The sequence below is a fragment of the Neovison vison genome, chromosome 6 (genome assembly GCF_020171115.1).
Source record: "Neovison vison isolate M4711 chromosome 6, ASM_NN_V1, whole genome shotgun sequence".
NCBI lineage: Eukaryota > Metazoa > Chordata > Mammalia > Carnivora > Mustelidae > Neogale > Neogale vison.
In genome coordinates, this window is record NC_058096.1 from 96016859 (window position 1) to 96038258 (window position 21400).

The window sequence follows — 21400 nt, forward strand, 5'->3', positions numbered from 1 at the left end:
AAATTTTTGAAAAAAATAACAGAGTGAGGCAGACACAGGTGCAACAGTGAGTGAGGTATTAGACAAGTTAGAGCTGCTTCTGTCACACCTGACAGTCATTTGAGTTGTAGTAAGAGATCATTTCCTGTCACTTCCTTTTGTGAGGTTCTGTGCTACTTAACTATCCATGGCTCTTCACCTGCTCTTAGCAAATGTTGTTGTGTCTAAAACTGGGGTGTACAGCAGCCCTTTTGTACTTAGAGGTACTCAATATCACCTACGATTGTGAGAGGAGGCTTAATGAATTATCCGCAAGGGTACTCTGTAGGGTTCCAACACTTGTGCTCTGTAAGACCTGCTGTAAGGACCTTGCCATCTAATTAACCATCAGTCATCAAAACAATGATGTAATTAAACTGATTTTCACACTACAGCAGAAAGCTAATGGTTTTCTACTTTTCTCTAAAAGATACCCAGGAATAGAGGTGACATCTCAGCAAATTAATACATTATTGACAGTTAAGGTATTCATCAGGACTCTAAAATCTATTTTGATAGAGGAACACATCAAGCTGTCTGAAGTGAGACGCAATGGTTTTATTATCCATGAGCAAAAAAAAATCTTGCTTTTTTTTTTTTCACTTTTAAGGTAGAAATTCTTATTCTTCTCAAGGGTTGCATTGGTCCTATGATGAAGAGATGCTCAGAGCATCGGACCCAGCTTACATTCCATGCATTGTACCAGCAACGTAAATATAAATATAAAGCAATTTGAGATTTCCCATACAAGTTATTCTAGAAATGCCAAATATCTCGTGTATGACAAACCAAGAATTGAAATTTTGGTTGTCATGTTCTCTACTACACAGAAAATGCAGAGTCAAAGACTTTCACATATTGAATAAAATATACATGGGGGTCAGGGGGGAATAGGGTTCATCTTGCTGAAGTTCTGTGAGGCCAAATTATTTAGTTGGTTGTGAATGGAAATAAAATATGGTTGTGAAAGTAGAAAACATAACTTTGAGGGAGATAATTTGCTTTTTAGAAGATGAACCTATGGAATACCAAGGTGGCTCAGTGAGTTAAGCGTCTGCCTTGACTTGGGTCATGATCCCAGGGTCCCGGGATCGAGCCCCTCGCTCAGCAGGGAGTCTGCCTCTCCCTCTCCTTCTGCCCCTGCTCATGTGCTCTCTCTCTCTCTCTCAAATAAATAAGTAAAATGAAAAACAAAAAGATGAGCCTATGATTCCACAACAAGGACACAGAAACTGAAGTGTGATTTCCTTGTCCTTATTATATTTTAGCTGTCCCTGAAACTGAAGTAATGGAAAAATTATATTCCTATGTACAAAGTGACTATTAATTATCCATTCATTACAGAACATTTTGCCCTTTATCTATTTAGCTACAATTATAGCCTTGCTCTCTGGCATTTTAAAAAACAGGATGTTGGTTAATAAAAATTCCACTTAAAAGTAAGCATTCATTTTCTCTGAGCTAGTCTCACTCTTATTTTGTCCCTTATTCTTTCCTCCTAAGCTGGGCAAAAGACATGTCCCAGTGATCTAGCTTTTCTTTTCAAAAATTAGCAGGAGTAATACATAACCCTCTCGCTAAAGTTACCACTCTTTTTATAGTCTTCTGACATTGTCATTCAATAAAAAGCTTTATATGATGAACTCTCTAATGCACTGAATCTAGATAGATTAGTGAAATACCAGATAATAGCATTTGACTTTTAAAAAAAGAAGTAGGCTTAAAAATAGTATAAAAATATACTTATTCGTATTTTATCTACCTGTGCTCTATAGGTCTATAATTTCTACTAGATTGCAAGCTCTGTGAAGGTAGTGACTGAGCCTGTCTTGTTCACTTCCATACTCCCCAAATACAGCATGGTTTCTAGCATATAGTGATCATGCAATGCATTTATTTACTCATTGACTAATCTTTATTGAGTACTACTCCGTTCCATGCACTGTTTCTAGAGGCTGGGGATATAGGCTTGAAGAAAAAAAGAGGAAAGAAACTTTCCGTTCTCACGGTGTTTTATTCTAGTAGGGATCAACAAGCAAACTAATAAGTATAACACACAGTAAGCACTTTGAGAAAAAAGCAAGCTGCATAAGGGAGGCAAAGTGACGGGTATGAGATGCTACCAGATCTTGAGTGGTTATCACGGAAGCCGAACTACACTGATCCCCCTTTCTGGGTGAGGCACTCATTCCCTAGCTGCCATGAATATTGGCTGCTGACCAGTCACAGCTGAGTCCTCTCCAGGAACTGGTCTCTGTAGGAGGGAGCTGCCTTGCCCAAGGTCATGGCCCTCATGGGGCAGGGTGACCTATATCTGATGACCGATGACCGGCTCAAGTGGCGCTACAGATCTCTTGCCTGGACTGGAACAATTTTGAGGATCCATCCCAGCTCCAGAGCTCCCTGTGGGATCAGCTGCGGATTTTGTTGTAATCGCATCAACAGCTCAGCTGCTCCCACTTTTCAGTACTGCCTCCATCGTCCTCACCCATCACAGACACTGGTCCCAAGTGCACTTCCCCCAGGTCTCAGAGTGGGCGAGGGGGAAAGAGGCATTTGGAGTTCATTCCAAGGAGAGTTGTCCAATAGGCACTTGGTATGTAATTCTGGAGTTCAGGGAAGAAGTGGAGCGGAGGATATAAATTTGGAAGTTGTCAGTAGTAGTGAAAGCCATAGGACTAGATAAAAACCACCCAGGGAGTAAGTATAAATAGAGAATAAAAGAGGCCCGAGTGTGGATTTGTGAGTCCTCCAACGCTTAGAGATTCGCAGGGATGGAAAAAAACAGCAAGGAAAACTGAAAAGAAGCGCCATTATGATAGCAGGATGGTGGAATGGTGTCCTGCTTGGAGGAGGAGGGAAGATCAGCTTGATCAAATGCTACAGACAGATCAAGTTGATGAGAACTGAGCTGGTGATTAGATTTGGCAACCTGGAGGTCACTAACGACAAGAGTGGTTTCAGTAGAATGGTGGGGCACGAGCATGATCTGTGGAAAAAGGAGAACATATCCCCGTCAAGATTTACTCGATGCTTGGGATGTAAACTGGCTTTGTACTTCTTCGTATTCAAGAGGGAAGGTTATCTGTATTCTCAGTGCCTGGAACAATACCTCGTATGTAGTATGTGCTTAATGCATATTTTTTTTTGAATGAGTGAGTTACACAGTGCCATTTTTGTATGTGCGCAAGCCTCGCTGACCTTAATAGTACAGAATTTTTAACACGAAAAGAGATTATGATCCTTCCACTAATTCAGCTACCTCTTTTTACAATCCAACAAGGCATCGCTTGGGGAGATTGCCACATAGCTAAGCTGGGGCCAGAATTCAAATCTCTGAAGTTGAGTTCTTCATTTTCATCACTGCAACATTCTGGGATATGAAAATGTTTGCTTTTATATAACTGTATGGGCCTACAATCACCTTCAGTTCAAATTAGAGAAAAATCAAAGACTGTTTTCATGATGTTACAATAGTTAATTGCCTATAGTTACTTGCCTAATCCCTCAGTGAGATTTCTTTTCTTTTTTTTAAGATTTTATTTATTTATTTGACAGACAGCGATCACAAGTAGGCAGAGAAGCAGGCAGAGAGAGGGGGAAGCAGGGTCCTCGCCGCCGAGCATAGCCCGATGTGGGGCTCGATCCCAGGATTCTGGGATCATGACCGGAGCCAAAGACAGAGGCTTAACGCACTGAGCCACCCAGGTGCCCCAAGTGAGATTTCTTAATGCTTCTGACTAGAGTACTTTGCATGAAACTTTCTGATTAAAAATGTTACTTTTTAATTTTGTATTTGTATTTGATAAAATACTTTATTTGATTAAATAGATTGTGTTTACTTCAAAAGTAACTCTTTGGAAAAAAACAGCATAGGATTTAGGTTCTGTTGTTCTCACTGTAAGCAAAAATTACCTTGCTTCTTTTCAGATAAATTTTTAACAGAGTAATGAAGCGTAAACTTTATCGTTTGAACAAACTTTAAAGCATTTTCATATACATAGAAATCCCTTGAAAAATGATTTCAAAATGAAGCAATTTGAACTGAAATAAATTTCCGTTATACTAGGCACTTGTACTCAAAAGGGTCTACTTTATTTCCAGAGAATCTAAGTATTTGACATCAAAACCCAGACAGTAAAAAGTGCACTATTGTGAATTTCCTAATTTATTTTATAGAGACAGATTTTGAATGTCATACTCAGAAAAATACTACTTGTGGGTAATATCACTGAACCAGGCTTTGGCAAAAACTTCAAAAAGAAGCTGTCAAGTGCAAGGAAAGTAGAGACCAGATTAATAAAATTTTAGCCTGGTAAGTTTTGCTATTCGATACTGTTAATGCAGATGCCAAAATCAAAAGTATAATTTACTTGTCTCATTGGCTAATATGTTGTATTTCTTGTTTCTGGAAGTGTCATGTAATCTAAGAGAAAACAGAAAATATCAGCGGTATTCAGTTTGGTCATGGAGACAATGAGGAAGCATGAAGTAAGCCTATTTATGTTGGGTCTACACAGCCAAGACAAAAAGAAAGGAAGCCCTTGTGTAGATAATTCAGACTTTGAGACCCACCAGGCAACAAAAACAGGATTTTAAAAATCATTCAGTGTACTTCAATAAAGTTTATTTTAAATAATATAAAAGATTCATTTGTAACCACCTAATGTAATTCATTTGGGCAAGGATACAAAATCCATTGGATGAAAAGTATTTGGGGAACAGGATATTCATCTGGCCTCAAAGAAGCATCTCATGTATTACTTATTAAGGATACTGGGAAATAGTACTCTTATAAGGGAAAGATGCAACAAATACACACATTCATACACGTATAGGCATAAATCATAAGTTTAAAAAAAAAGTATATGCTTCTCTGCAACTTGTTTTTCTTGGGAAGTGATACCTGAAAGAATTTCTAAATCGACCAGTATCTCTATATCTGATTTGCTATCTCTACCTTTTTCAGTGACTAGACATGCTGTGGTTGTCAGTATGATGTGACTATTTCAACTGATTCCTCCATTGAGGTACATTTTCTTTTTCCCCTCCAATCTACGACCTGTATGGACAGCAGTATGAAATAAGCATCCTTTCCCGTGTGCTGGTCCTTTATGTCAATGAAATTAACATCTAAGAATGGGTCAAAGTGCGCCCGTGTCTTATATTAATGGAGGTTACCAAATTGCTTTCCAATGGCCTGATAACAGTTTACAGTATTTCCACAGGAAGTACGAGATTCTTATTCTTCCTTAATCTTATTCCCATCAACAATAGATATTATTGCTCTGTAAGTTTCCCACTTGGATGGAGCAGAAAGTGATATCTCATCGATGCTTTAATTTGCATGCTCTCTCCATGCTTCAGTTTATGCATGTACTTAATTATCTGTCTACCTCCCTCCCTACCTACCTATTAACCATTTGTCTTTTCTCTTCATATTCCTTGCCTCATTTTCTTTTGGATTGTTTGCCATTTTCTTGTTAACATTTAAGATTACCTTGGGGTATTTGGGGGGTTTGTTTGTTTGTTATATTTATTTATTTATTTGAAAGAGAGTGAGAGAGCAGGGGGAGGGGCAGAGGGAAAGGGAAGCAGACTCCCCACCGACCACGGAGGCCGTGGGTTTAATCCCACAACCCTGAGATCAGGACCTGAGCTAAAATCAAGAGTCAGAAGCTTAATGGACTGAGCCACCCACTGCCCGTAAGATTACCTTGTGTTATCAGAAATATTCATGCTTTGTCACCTGCTGACGATTTTCTTCAAGTATATTATTTTCTCAGTTCATATCATTTATGGCATCTTTGGTTATAAAAGTTTATAATTTTCTGTATACATACATGTTGCTATAACATAAAGAAATATACTTTAGGAGTGTCTATGCTAGTTAACAATGCCTCCACACCCACTGAGGGAGAAAAATGATTTTACAGTTTTTGTATGTAAGTTCTTTGCTTTCCTTATCAAATATATTTCTAAGTTTTTCATTTTTTATAGTAGTTTTGTTGGGGTATAACATATATACCCTAAATAACCCAATGTAAATATATAATTCAATCTTTTTAGTGACTTTATATAATTGTACACCCCTCACCACTCTCCATTTCTAGAACATTTCTACCACCCCAAAATGTTGCTTCTGCCCATTCAGTTAATTGCTTCTTTCATCTCAGCCCTTGGCAACCACTGATCTTTCTGACTATAGATTTGCCTTTTCTGGAACTTTCATATAAACAGAATCATGCAATATGTGGTTCTTTTGTTTCTGGCTTCATTTTCTTTGTTTAATGTTATGAGGTGATACTGGTTTCCTGAGGCTCCCATAACAAGTGACTACCAACCAGGTAGGTTCAAACAACAGAAATCTACTGTCTCACAGTTCTGGAGGCCAGAGTTCAAAGTCAAGGTAGGTACAGTGCTACATTTCCTCTGGAGGCTCAACAGGAGAGTCTTGCTCTGCCTCTCACAGCTTCTGGTGGCCGCCAGCATTCCTGGGCGTTCTTGGCTTGCAGCCACATCCCTCCAGCCTCTGTCTCAGTCTTTATATCTCCTTCTGCGTGCACCTGTGTCTTCTCCTCTTCTGTCTTTAGATCTCCTCTGTCTTTCTCTTATAAGGACACGGATCCCTTGTCGTTGGATTCAGGGCCCACTTGCATAAAGGATGTGCTCTTCATTGGAAGCTCCGTAACTGAATTACATCTGCAGAGACCCCTTTTCCAAATAAAGTAATATCCACAGGTTTCAGAAATAAGGATTAGGACAGTCTTTTGGAGAGGCTGCGGTTCAACTCACTACAGAAGTTCATCCGTGGTGTAGAACCTATTCATGCTTCATTCCTTTTTATTGCCAAATAACATTCCATTGTACAGATGAACCATAGTTTGTATTCACTCTTCTAATTGACGTTTGGACTGTTTCTGCTTTTGGCTCTTATTATGAGCAATGCTGCTGTGAACGTTCACATGCAAGTTTTTGTGTGGATGCGTTTTCAATCTTCTTGGCTCTATAGAAGTGGAATTGCTGAGACTTACAGTTACTGTATGTTTAATCTTCTCAGATATTGCCAAACTATTTTCCCTAGTGACTATACCATTTTCCATTCTCATCATCAATTTATGAGGGTTCCAGTTTCTATCTACCTACCAAGGTATCTATGGACCATTTGTTTTTGCTCTTCATATTCTTTGCCTGATTTTCTTTTGGATTGTTTTCCATTTTGTTGTTAACATCTAAGACTACCTTGGGGTATTTGGGGGTTTTTTTTGTTTGTTTGTCTGCTTGTTTTTTAGATTTATTTGTTTATTTGAGAGGAAAAAAAGAAAGAAAGCGAGCAGGGGGAGGGGCAGAGGGAAAGGGAGAGAAGCAGACTCCCCCCACTAAGCACAGAGGAAGTGGGCTCAGCCCCACAACCATAGCATCTCCAGCATTTGATATTGGCTGTCTTTTTATTACAGTCATTTTAGTGGATGCGAAGTGGTAGCTCATTGTTATGGTTTTAATCTATGTATTTCCTAGCTCTGTTCACTTAGAGAACCTGAAAGCACTGATATTTCAATAGCAATCAGCCATACCTAGTACCCCGATCTTGGCTTGTAAATTAATTTTCTTTTAAAGCAAATCAACCTTTCTGGGGCCTCTGGGTGGCTTAGTCAGTTACATGTCAAACTCTTGTTTTCAACTCAGGTCATGATCCCAAGGTCATGAGATTGAACCTACAACAGGCTCCTCACTGGGTGTGAGCCTGCTTAAGATTCTCTCTCTCCCTCTGCCCCTCCTCTCTTTCTCTCTCTCTCTCTCCTTCTCCCTCTCTCCCCTTCTCCACTCCCCCCCCAAAAAAAGGAAAGGAATGGAAAGGAAAGGAAAGAAAAGAAGAGAAAAAGAAAACAAAAAAGAAAAGATATGTACTGGGTCACCTGGTTAGCTTAGTTAGTTAGTCTGACTTTGACTCAGGTCATGATCTCAGGGTGGTGAGATTGAGTCATGCATTGGGCTCTGCACTCAGTGGGGAGTTATTTGTCCATCTGCCTCTCCCCTAATTGTTTTCTCTCTCTCTCTCTCACTCTCAAATAAATACAATCTTAAAAAAAAAAAAGAAATAGATAGGTACTTATCAATTCCAATGTAGTTAAGGTATTTTTACCACTTTTAGTTATTTCTAAATTTACCAAATTATGATCAGAAAACCATAATTAGGTGCTCCTTAAGGAAACGCACATAGTAATTTTTAGAAATCTTCCATGGAATATAAAAAAGCAGATATTCTATATTGGAAGAACTTAAATGTCCTCTCTGAATCTGTATACAGGTGATTCTCATTATTCCCAGTACAGTAACTATGTCCTATAAAGTCACTGCGAACGCTGAACCATTGCTTCTAGGGGAAACACAGGGTTAGAGTCCTGTGAGCTTCTGGTTACAACATTTTCATCAACCAATCAATATGAAACCTTCCTATATACTTGTTTCTGTTTAAAGACAGATTATTTAATATATTTATTTCGTATTGATGGTTCATTAGGATTGAATTCACAGCCAACCCATGCCAGAACGAAATGCGTCTCCTATGTGTATTACCTCCATAAGAGCGCATTCCAGCTCTCTTGTGCTTAGGACAGTAGACATCACTTTGGTGCTACACTTGGCAGCCGTTTTAAACAGTGAAACCACCAACCAACAGCATAAAAGTGTGAAAAATATGACACGCAATATCCTGGGGACATGATGCTTGCTTAAAATACGAGAGCTGAAACGAGAAGGCAGAGTGTTACCTTGTTTGACTTGAGCTGGGAATGCGACCTTCGGGCACCTCAGATTTTCTGCTGCCCTGCCCCATGTCTGTGAATGAATGCAAAGGAGCCACAAATACTGATTTGACAGCTGCAGATGCGGTTTAGCAAGCGGGCAAATCCACAAATACGGAATCTACAAATAACAAGATGATCCTATCTATAGACAACAAGCATAATGATTCTATTATTTAATTCCTCTATGTTTTTGTCTGTCTACTTCTGTCTATCTTTGTCTATCAGAACTGGCCAATCCTGATATTCCAAGTCTTTTATCTATTGACTTAAGTACTTCTTGTTTATATAAGCTATTATCTTGCATTTCTAATGGGTTTTTATTAAAGATTTTATTTATTTGACAGACAGAGATCACAAGTAGGCAGAGAGGCAAACAGAGAGAGGAGGAAGCAGGCTCCCTGCTGAGCAGACAGCCCGAGGCAGGACTCGATCCCAGGCTCCTGGGATCATGACCTCAGCCGAAGGCAGAGACTTTAACCCACTGAGCCACCCAGGCACCCCTGCATTTCTAATATTTTTTAAATGTGTTTAGCTGCTCTGTTGTTTCATGCATAAAAACTTCACACTGTTTTCTTCATAAATTTTGACTTTTATCGTTACATAAGTTCCCTCTTTTTTTATGTTCAGAGATTTTATTTATTTATTTATTTATTAAGGTTTTTATTTATTTATTTGATAGAGCACAAGCAAGGGGAACAGGACAGGGAGAAGCAGACTCCCCACAGAGTCAGGAACCCAATGCAGGGCTCGATCCCAGGATCCTGGGATCATGACCTGAGCCAAAGGGAGACACTCAACTGACTGAGCCACCCAGGTGCCCCATGTTTAGAGATTTTAAACCTAAATTGCATGTTCCATAGTATTAATATTATGACACCTGCTTTGAGAATTTGCTCTCCTTTTGCATTGTGTTAATGGTTACTTGTCTTTCCCAGCCCTCATAGAAAATCAAACCAATATTTCCCGAGCATTACATGAGAAAAAGACACCAACTTTCCCCACGTTGGTTTTAGTACCCCACCAACACTCCCCCACCCACAACACACAACTAGAAGAAAATTTTGTTCACTGCAATTTCCTCCTCGCTCCCCTCCCAAGAGATAAAGCCTTCGGGATATTTGTGCTTCCTTCCTCTTCAGGTCCCTACTCCCAATTCTTTAGTTTCGCTGAGGTCGTTCAGTTCTTTAAATCCAAGATTATTATTAGAAGTTTCCTTTTTAGTACACTTCTCTATTTCTAGGATCTTTATTTAGTTCTTACCTTACATGTTCCCACTCTATCCTTGTTCGCCCGTTTTAAAGTAGGTATCACAAACTCATCCCTAACTATAGCCTTCTCTTCTGGTCAAGTCTGTTTTATTTTTTGGGTTTTTAATTATTTATTTATTTATTTTGTTTGTTTGTTTGTTTGTTTTTTTAAGATTTTATTTATTTGACAGAGAGAGAGAGAGAGCACAAGTAAGCACAGCAGCAGGCAGAGGGAGAGAGAGAGAAGCAGGCTCTCCGCCAAGCAGGGAGCCCAACGCGGGGCTCGACCCCAGGACCCTGGAATCATGACCCGAGCCGAAGGCAGCCATCCAACCAACCGAGCCACCCAGGTGTCCCATGTTTGGGTTTTTTTATTAATAAAGTCTTTCTCTAGTATTTTTCTCAGATGAGTAATGAGATGTGTGACTTCTCTGAATTCATGCATATCCTCAAACTTCTTTCTGGTACCCTAACAGTGAGATATATTTTTAAGTTGAAAATGCCCTCCATTGTCTTTCAGCTTCCAGTGTTGCAAAGGAGAATTTCAGGGACAGTCTAATCTTTTTCTTCTATAAATGACTTACAAGCTTCTACACAGAAAGACTGAGATTTTGCACTCTATCTTTGGACTCCAAAAGTTTTACCAGAATATTCCTGTGTGTGTATATATACATATAAATAAATATATTTATATATAAATATAAATAAATATTATGAATATACACATATAGATAAATATTAATAGATAAATATGTAGGAATGTCCATATATGTCTACATAAATAAATCAATTGTCATAAATATCATTCCTGCCTGAACCTTGGGGTCCTTTCTTCAACCCAGAGAAATCTTTTTTGTATGTTTCATTCTGTTTTGCTAACATATGTCTTCTCCTTCATGTGTATCATTTTCTCTTTCAGGACTCCAGATATTCTCGCATCAACTTTCCTAAACCTCTCTTTCATCTCTCTCTTCATGATTTGCTTTTTTTTTTCCCTCTAAGCTTTGCAATATTTCTTGCATCCGGTTTTTTAGGAGATCAGTTGGATTTCAATAGTTAGCCATTTTCTTCACCAGTGGTTCTGAATTTATAAATCAGGTTTTTGTTGTTTTTACATCCAGAAAGCCTATTCCGTGTACCCCTGTATCTTGGTAGGCATGTATATTACCTTTTCCATTCAAGTTTAAGTTATGCTGCCTGCCCTTCAGGAAGTCTAATTCATAGACAGCCTGTTCTGGACATTCAGTTTGCTCTTCTTTCCCTGGCTGCTTGGTCTCAAGTGATCTGCTCATGAAGGCTCAGCTCCAGCTGCTGGAGCATATCACACGGTGACATTTCAGTGAACGGTGGCCTGCTTGGAACCATCTGCCCGTGAGGACCCACCTGGTGACATCAGGTATGTGTCAGCGCCCTGTGAAGGCAGCAGAAGGAAAACTGGTTGCTCCCCATTTTATGGTTTCCCAGAAGAGATGACTCGGTCTACCTGTCTAGCTCCACCTGGAAGCCAGAAAGAATGTGCACATTCCCCTGGGCTGAGAGACTCTGTCATGCCTAACTTCACCCATTGTATTCTTTTGCTGATGTGTATTTTCTTATTTTTCTAGAATTTTATTTGTAGGTTTTTGAAAAAAGAAAAATTTAATCTGAAATGCTACTGCCCTTTCTCTACTTTTAAGCTCTTGTATTCCTTACGAAAAGACTGTACTAAAATTCCTCTGCTAACCAGTTTATAGATAGGGAAGTTAAGGAGGGGCAGAAAGTATTTCTGGGGGAGGAAGAGTTTCTGTTTGACAGGAGGAGATATACTTAACAACCGAGAAATGTTGAAGTTACATTAAGCCTCGGTAATATATTGGTTTCACATGTACATTGAAGAAAGATCGGATGTAGAATTTGGAAGCAAAAGCCTAGAGTGCACCTATAACTCACATTAGAAGGTGTTTTTATTGAAAAATATATGAAAATGATTATTGCTGGGCACCTGGGGGGCTCAGTGGGTTAAGCCGCTGCCTTCGGCTCAGGTCATGATCTCAGGGTCCTGGGATCGAGTCCCGCATCCGGCTCTCTGCTCAGCAGGGAGCCTGCTTCCCTCTCTCTCTCTCTCTGCCTGCCTCTCTGCCTACTTGTGATTTCTGTCTGTCAAATAAATAAATTTAAAAAAATCTTTAAGAAAAAAAGAAAATGATTATTGCCATGCTTATAAGTTTAATGTATTTAATTAATTAATTAATTAATTATTTTAAAATGATTTATTTATTTATTTGGCAGACAGAGATCACAAGTAAACAGAGAGGCAGGCAGAGAGAGGAAGGGAAGCAGGCTCCCCACTGAGCAGATAGCCCGGTGCAGGGCTCTATTCCAGGACCCTGAGATCATGACCTGAGCTGAAGGCAGAGGCTTTTACCCACTGAGCCTCCCAAGCACCCTATAAGTTTTATTTTTTAATATATGAATTAACATGTTAAATTACTTTTTGAAAAAAAACAAAGCACAGCGAGGTTGTTTTGCTAAATTATGGTTCTGCCTACAACTTTGTTAAGAACATCAACTTTTGTAGACTCCAAGAAGTACTGGACCTTAGAGAAAACATGCAGTATTTTTCTTCTTTTCTCTCTCTCTTTTTAAAATTTTTCTTTTCTTTTTATTTTTTTAACTAAGGTGAGATTCATACAACATGAAATTAACCACTTTATTTAAGATTTTATTATTTTTAAGATATCTCCACAACCAGCATGAAGCTTGAATTTACAGCTCTGAGATCAAGAGTCACACATTCTATGGACTGACCCCTCCAGATGCCCCTGAAATTAACTATTTTAAAGTGAACAATTCAGTGACATTAAATTCATTTACAGTTGGGTAACAGCCACCTCCGTCTACTTCCAAACCATTTTCATCACCCCAGAATGAAACTCTGTAACCATTAAGCAGTTATTCCCTAATCTCTCCTTCCCTCAGCCCCTGGCAACTACCAATCTGACCTCTTTCTTGTTGGATTTACCTATTCTGAATACTTCATAAAAAGGGAATACAACATTTAACTTCTGTGTCTGGTTTCTTTCACTTAGCATGTTTTCAAGATACTTCCACATTGTAGCATCAGTCAGGACCTCGTTCCTTTTTAGGGCTGAATAATATCCCGTTCTATGCATATCCCCCAATTTGCTTATCCTTTCTTTCATCCACTCCTGGCCATTCGGGTTTTTTCCACCTCTGGACTACTGAAAATAGTGATGCTAGGAAAATTTGTGTACAGTGTTTGTATGAATACCTATTTGCAACATTTTTGGGCATCTAGAAGTGAAGTTACTGAATTATACAGTAGTTCTATGTCTGACTTTTTGAGGAATTCCATTTGGTTTTGATTTTGCTCAAGTAGCAAGTAGCACTTAACTTGAACCTCTGTTTATTTCTGTTAGATCAATGAATTAACAGTTAGTAGTCTATGATTTTTAGGAAAATAATGATGCATATTCCTCACCACAGTTTGGCTTGTGGTACATTTTCTCTTTCCTCATTTTGTCTAAAACTACCTCATGGAGTATTTAAACATCCTGAGAAACCCCCCTGCTCCCAAGTTTACACTAAAAGGCAGATCTTCAGGGGCACCTGGTTGGCCCAGATGGTAGAACATGTGACTCATGATTTCAGGCCACCAGTTCTAGCCCCACGCTGGGGGTAGAGATTACGAAAAAAAAATAAAAAAATAAAAGCCAGATCTTCCAACACAGAATTAAGAAACTTGCTAATAATCAATAAGGGATTGACAAACCCTCAAGCTACAAATTCAAACATTGTGTTAATTATCAAATAAGTCCAGGGGGAAGAGGAGAAAGGCAGATAGAATAAGAAAGTGTGTAAAATTTAATAAAATAATATGAAATTTTATAAAATAAGATGTTAAAATTTAATTTAAGTCCACGTAGTACCAGCTGGTCTTAAATCCACACCTTTGAAATCAACACATAATCAGGTACAAGAGAGCCTTTCAGAGCATAATATTTAAGGAGCACAACACCTTTTTGAAATGTTTTTAACACTTTTTAACTTTCTGAGAGCTACACATACATACACACACTGATATACACACATGCTGTGGCTGTTTGTTTTGGGTTCTTTTTAAGAAACAGTGGCAGTCATAAGAAAACGCGCCTGGGTGGCTCAGTGGGTTAAGCCGCTGCCTTCGGCTCAGGTCGTGATCTCAGAGTCCTGGGATCGAGTCCCGCATCGGGCTCTCTGCTCAGCAGGGAGCCTGCTTCCCCTTCTCTCTCTGCCTGCCTCTCTGCCTACTTGTGATTTCTCTCTGTCAAATAAATAAATAAAATCTTTAAAAAAAAAAAAAAAGAAAACTTAATTTACTTTAGAGGTGTCACTATTTATTTATTTATTTATTTATTTTTATAAAGATTTTATTTATTTGACAGGGAGAGATCACAAGTAGACGGAGAGGCAGGCAGAGAGAGAGGGGGAAGCAGGCTCCCTGCTGAGCAGAGAGCCCGATGCGAGGCTCTATCCAGGACCCCGAGATCATGACCCAAGCGGAAGGCAGAGGATTAACCCACTGAGCCACCCAGGCGCCCCTGAGGTGTCACTATTTAAAATTGTATTTTAATTTCCATTTTCCCTCATGATGTCTTTCTTTCTTTTTCTTTTCTTCTTTTTTTTCCTTCTTCTTCTTCCTCTTCCTCTTCTTCCCCTTCTTCTCCTCCCCCTCCCTGTCCTTCTCCCTTTCCTCATCCTCCCCCTCCTCCCCATTCTTCCCCTCTTCCCTGTGTTCTCCTCCTCCCCGTTCTCCTCCTCTCCCCCTTTTCCCTCCCCTTCCCCACCCCTTTCTCCTCCACCACCTCCTCTTCTTCCTCCTCCTTCTCCTTCTTCCTTAGTTGTCTTGAATGACCAGAAAGAAGACAAATCAAGAGTTGTAAAGAGTGCTAGAGGGGAAACTCAGGGGATCTAACTACCTAATTGTGAATTTCCTGAATGTGCAACTTGACCACCAGCAACTGGGTGTGATTAGTACAGTGGGCCTCACCTCCAGCTGTTCTACAAAAACAAATCAGTGAAGGATTTCCAAGGCACATTTTCCTTTGGACCTGGTTGAAGTTTTAACAATGCCAACAGTGCAGTATTGCTCTTTTTTTTTTTTTTCTTTTAAATAGGTAACAGACTGTCTGAAAAGAAGCAACAGTTTCCTACAACAAAAGAATTAGCTTGTGGCGCGTATAATTTGCTTGTGGTGAATGTGTTTGAATCTGTGTAAAAAAAAAAAAAATGCAAATCTGTCTTCTATGTGGAACCAAATCTGGAAATATGTGCTCTAGAGGCGACTGTAAAATCATATTTCATTCTGGCATACGGGCCAATGATTGTGTTGTGTGAGTAATGCATATATGTAATCCATGTGGTAAGCTTTGTGACTGAGAAAAAGTCAGTGTTATTCACTGAGGCTTGGCAAGCAGGAACCATTGATTTGGAAAAATTTACATGGGCTGCAACAATGCGAAAAATGTACTGTCCGGTTTGTCAGCTTGTGAACATAGCAAAACCCTATCACTCCCGATTAGCATGAGACTAAGAGAAGAAATCTCTTTTTGCTGTTTTCTAGTGGACACATACAGAGGAGTGACTCCTCTTGTACAATAAGGGAATTTATAATTAATGCATACTATCTTTCAGAAAATCAAACAGTCTAAATGGGTATCTGTGGAACCAGAAATCCAAAAAAAAAAACACAAAAAACAAAAAACAAACTTTGGCAATATGATACATTTAGGGGAAAATAAAAAATCCTTATAGAGTTTATTGTTGTTGTGTTCAGATCAATTCTTAACTGCTTTTAGCTATGGATTCTTGAGTCTCAAAATAATTATAAAATCTTTTTACTAAGTGCATAGTAGCATAAGTTCCAAAGGATGTACATCTTCATGGGAGGGAAAAACCATGAAACTAAGCAAACTTAAAGAACCCCATCAAACTTTGTAAATAGCAAGTTATCATTTAGACAGCAATTTTTTTTCTTAAGTCCAAAGACTTTTAAAAAAGTGGAATCTTCAGATCATAAAGAACCTTAGAAGTGATCCAGAGCAGGTAGGAGAAGAGAGCATGGGCAGTTGGTCGGGGAAACTAGGAGTAAGAGCGGATGGAACTCTTAGTGAAAGGTTGTCTGGGGCTTGGAATTGGGTGAGGAATTGTGTTTTTGTTTCTTTTTTAATCTTTTATTTTATTATTTTATTTTTTAAAAGATTTTAAAAAATTTATTTGACTGACAGAGATCACAAGTAGGCAGAGAGGCAGGTGGGGTGGAGGGTGGGGGGGGGAGAAGGCTCCCCGCTGAGCAGAGAGCCCAATGTGGCGCTTGATCCCAGGATCCTGGAATCATGACCTGAGCCGAAGGCAGAGGCTTTAACCCACTGAGCCACCCAGGTGCCCCGGAATTATGGTTTAATACGTACTGAGTTTCTGTTTGGACTGATTTTAAAATTCTGGAAATAGATAATGGTGATAGTTATACAACAATGTGAATGTAGCTCATGCCATTGAAATATATACTTAAAAATGGCTAAAATGGGGCGCCTGGGTGGCTCAATGGGTTAAAGCCTCTGCCTTCGGCTCAGGTCGTGGTCCCAGGGTCCTGGGATCGAGGCCCGCATCGGGCTCTCTGCTCGGCAGGGAGCCTGCTTCCCTTCCTCTCTCTCTGCCTGTCTCTGTGCCTACTTGTGATCTCTGTCTGTCAAATAAATAAATAAATAATCTTTTAAAAATGGCTAAAATGGTAAATTTTATGTTATGTATATTTTACCACATAATACCATAGTATTTAATGTTATTTATATTTCACATTTTAAAAAGATTTTAAAAAGAGGGACACCTGGGTAGTGCAGTTGTTTGAATGTCCAACTCTTAGTTTCAGCTCAGATCATGATCTCATGGTCTGGGATGGAGTCCCACGTAAGGCTCCATGCTCAGCATGGAGTCTGCTTGGGATTCTCTCTCCCTTTCCCTCTGCCCCTCCCACTCATACCCACAAGCTCGCATGTGCTCTCTCTCTCTCTCCCCCAAATGAATAAATCATTAAAAAAGTAAAGTAAAATAAAAATGTAAAAAAAAAAAAAAGAGCAAGACCCAATTATATATCACCTACAATAAGCTAATTTTACATAAAGACAGAGGTAATTATAAATAAATATAATGAAGCAATATACTACACAAACACTAATCAAAAGATAAGTTGAAATTGTTCTATTTATATCAGACAAATTAGAATTCAGAACAAGAGATTAAAAAGAATACTTGAAAATTATAAGGACATAAATATATCAGAAAGAAATAATAATCTTAAATATTCATGCCCTTAGAAACAAAGATTCAAAATGCATAAATCAGGGGCCCCTGGGTGACTCGGTCAGTTAAGCATCCGACTCTTCATCTCAGCTTAGGTCTTGATCTCAAGGTCATGAGTTCAAGCCCTAAAACAAACAAAAAAATAGCAAAAATTGATAAAATGGAAGAGAAAAAGATAAATCTACAGTTTTCACTGGGGAGTTCAACACTCCTCTTTCAGTAATTCATAGAACAAGCAGATAGCGCTAACACTTAAAGCTTGAGCACTAACATTGTTTAAATATTTCATCAAACTATAATAGAATACACATTCTTTTCAAGGGCCAATGGAATGATTACAAAGACAGGCTATATTCTAGGTCTGAAAAGAAGTCTCATAAATTTCAAAGTATTGAGAATATGCAGTGCATGTTCTCAATTATAACAAAATTAGAAATCATTAAGAAAAAGATTTTTGGAAACTTCCCAAACATTTAGGAATTGAACAACACATTTCCAAATAACTCAAAGAAGAAATCACAAAGGAATTAGCATATATTTTGAACTGAATAAGAATGAAACACACCATATCAAAATTTATGGGAGGCAGCTAAAGCAGTGTGCAGAGGGAAATTTATAGCTTTAAATGCCTAATTAAATAGTCTAAGCTTCTACATTAAGAAACTAGGAAAAAAGTAATTAAACTTGAACTAAGGAGAGTGAAAGTAATGATAAAATTGACAACAGACATCAGTGAACTAGGACAAAAGAAATCAATGACACCAAAAACCATTTCTTTAAGTGTTCACTTCAGCAGTGCAGATACTAAAATTGGAACAACAACAACAACAAATTCCCTTAAAAGATTTAGCAGAATTGACAAATCTCTAACCTGAATGATCATGAAAGAGAGAACACATAAGTTATCAATCCCTGGAATGAAAACAGGAATGTCATCATAGATACCTCACACAACAGAAAAAAAAAGGGAATATTATGAACAACTTCATGCCAACAAATTTGATAGCTTAGGCAAAATGGGAAAATTCTTAGAAAAACACAAACCACAGAGGGCCTGAGTGACACAGTCAGTTAAGCAGCCAACTAGGTTTCAGTTCAGGTTGTGACCTCAGGGTCCTAGGATGGAGCCCTGCTTCGGACTCCATGCACAGCTTGGAATCCACTTGACATTCTCTCTACCTCTCCCTCTGCCTCCATCCTTTCATGAGCTCTCTCTCTAAAATAAATTAATAAATTTTTTAAAAAATATGAACTATGAAAACTCATTAAAAAATAAATTCTCTATATCTATTAAAAAAATTGAGTTTGTAGTTAAAAACTTTCTTACAGGCATTCCTTCATGGCTCAGTTAGTTAAGTATCTGCCTTTGGCTCAGGTCATGATCCCAGGGTCCTGGGATTGAGCCCCACATGGAACTCCACAGCAGGCTCCCTGCTCAGTGGGGAGCCTGCTTCTCCCTCTGCCTGCTGCTCCCCCTCTGCATGTGTGTACTCTCTCTCTCTCTAGCAAATAAATAAACAGAATCTTTTAAAAAAAAAGAAGAAGAAGAAGAAAAAAACCTCACAAACTCCAGTTTCAAATGTTTTCAGTGGTGAGTTCTAAATCTTTTAAAAAGATAAACTATCAAATCAATTGTTTTTATGAAACCAGTATTGTGCTGAGGTTAAATCAAAAGCATTACAATATGTATGTTAATGGGCACAAAAACTTTTAACAAAATTTTAACTTATCAAATCTAGCAATATATAAAAATGATAATATGTCATATCCAAGTGAAGTTTATCTCAGGAATGCAAAGTTGTTTCATTGTTTTTTTTTTTAAAGATTTTTTATTTATTTATTTGACAGAGAGAGATCACAAGTAGGCAGAGAGGCAGGCAGAGAGAGAGAGGAGGAAGCAGGCTCCCTGCTGAGCAGAGAGCCCGATGCGGGACTCGATCCCAGGACCCTGAGATCATGACCTGAGCCGAAGGCAGCGGCTTAACCCACTGAGCCACCCAGGCGCCCTGTTTTATTGTTTTTTAATTGAGATAGAATTTGTATACAATAAAATTCAATCATTTAAAGTTTATAGTGTGGGACACCTGAGTGGCTCAGTGGGTTAAACCTTCTGCCTTTAGCTTAGGTCATGATCCCAGGGTTCTAGGATCAAGCCCTGCATGGGACTCTCTGCTCAGCAGGGAGCTTGCTTCCCCTACCCCTGCCTGCCTCTCTGCCTACTTGTGATCTCTGTCTGTCAAATAAATAAATAAAATCTCTTAAAAAGTGTACAGTGCAATGGTGTTTATTAATTTAGTATATTTACAAAATTGTGTAACCAATCTAATTCCAGGACATTTTTATCACCCTAAAAAAGAAACCCTTAGAAGTCCATTAGTAGTCATTCCTCAATCATCTCTTCCCTATCCCTGCAAGCCACTAATATATTCTCTGTCTCTGTGTGTTTTCTTATTGGGGGCATGTCATATCAATGAGATCATACAATATGTGGCCTATGGTGACTGGCTTCTTTCAGTTAGCATGATGTTTTTGAGGCTTATTCAAAAAGCTCAGTTTGTAGCATGTATCAGTTCATTTCTTTTTATACCTGAATATTATTCCATTGTATGGATATGTCACATTTTGCTTATCTCTTCATCAGTTGGTGGACATTTGGGTTGCTTCCACTCTGGGGACTATAATGAATAATACTGCCATGAATATGCATGTACTAATTTTCATGTGGAAATATGGATTTATTTTCTTGAGTATATATCTAGAGTAAAATTGTTAGATCATATGGTAACACTATGTTTAACTTTTTGAGGAACTCCCAACCTGTTTTCCAAAATGGTTGCACCATTTTACATTTTTCTCAACAATGTATGAGTGTTTCACTTTCTCTACATCCTTACTGACACTTGTTCTTGTTTGTCTTTTTTTTTTTAAAAGATTTTATTTATTTACTTGACAGACAGAGATCACAAGTAGGCAGAGAGGCAGCCAGAGAGGGAGGGGGAAACAGGCTCCCTGCTAAGCAGGGAGCCCAATGTGGGGCTCGAGCCCAGGACCCTGAGATTATGACCAAAGGCAGAGGCTTAACCCACTAAGACACCCAGGTGCCCCTTCTTGTCTGTCTTTTTGATTAGGAGTGGTAATTGGTAGGATGGCTTGATATTTGAAAGTCAATCATTTTAGTAGAGTTAAAAAGAAAAACCGTAAGATCATCTCAATAGATGTAGGAAAATCATTTGGCAAAATTCAATACTCATTCTTTATAACTAAACAAATAAGAACTCTCAGCAAACTAAAAATAGAAACTTCTACAACTTGATAAAAGAACATCTATATAGCTGCTACTTTCATAGGGGACATCACACTGAAGGGTGGAAACACTGAATGCTTTTCCCTTAATTTGGGTAAGAAGCAAGGATATTTCTCCTTTTACTTCTATCAGCACTAACCTGGGAGTCCTAATCAGTAAAGTAAGAAAAAGAAATAAAAGGCATAGAGATGGCAAAGAGAGGAGTAAAACTGTATTTACTCACAGAGAACATGATCATGTACATAGAAAAGTTGAATAAATCTCCAGAAACACTACTTGATTTAATAAGCCAGTTTAACAAAATTACAAAAAACAAAATCTGCATACAAAAATTGTTATATTAGCAGCAAACAATTAGAAAGTTAAAATTTTAAATACCATTTGCAACAGCCTCAAAAATATGCTTCAGGAAAATTTTAATAAAAAATATACTAGACTTATATACTGAAAACTATGAAAGACTACTCAGACAATGTGAAGGCCTCCAGAATTAGAGGGCTGTACTGTGTTCAATACTATTTATTAGTTAAGATGTCAATTTTTCTCAAACTTACCTATAGACCCAATGCAATGCTGGTCTAAACCCTGAAAACTTTTTGTTTAGAAGTTGAAAAGCTGATTATATATTCTTCATGGAAAGCAAAAAAATCTAAAACAAGAAATACAAGTTTGAAAAAGAAGAACAA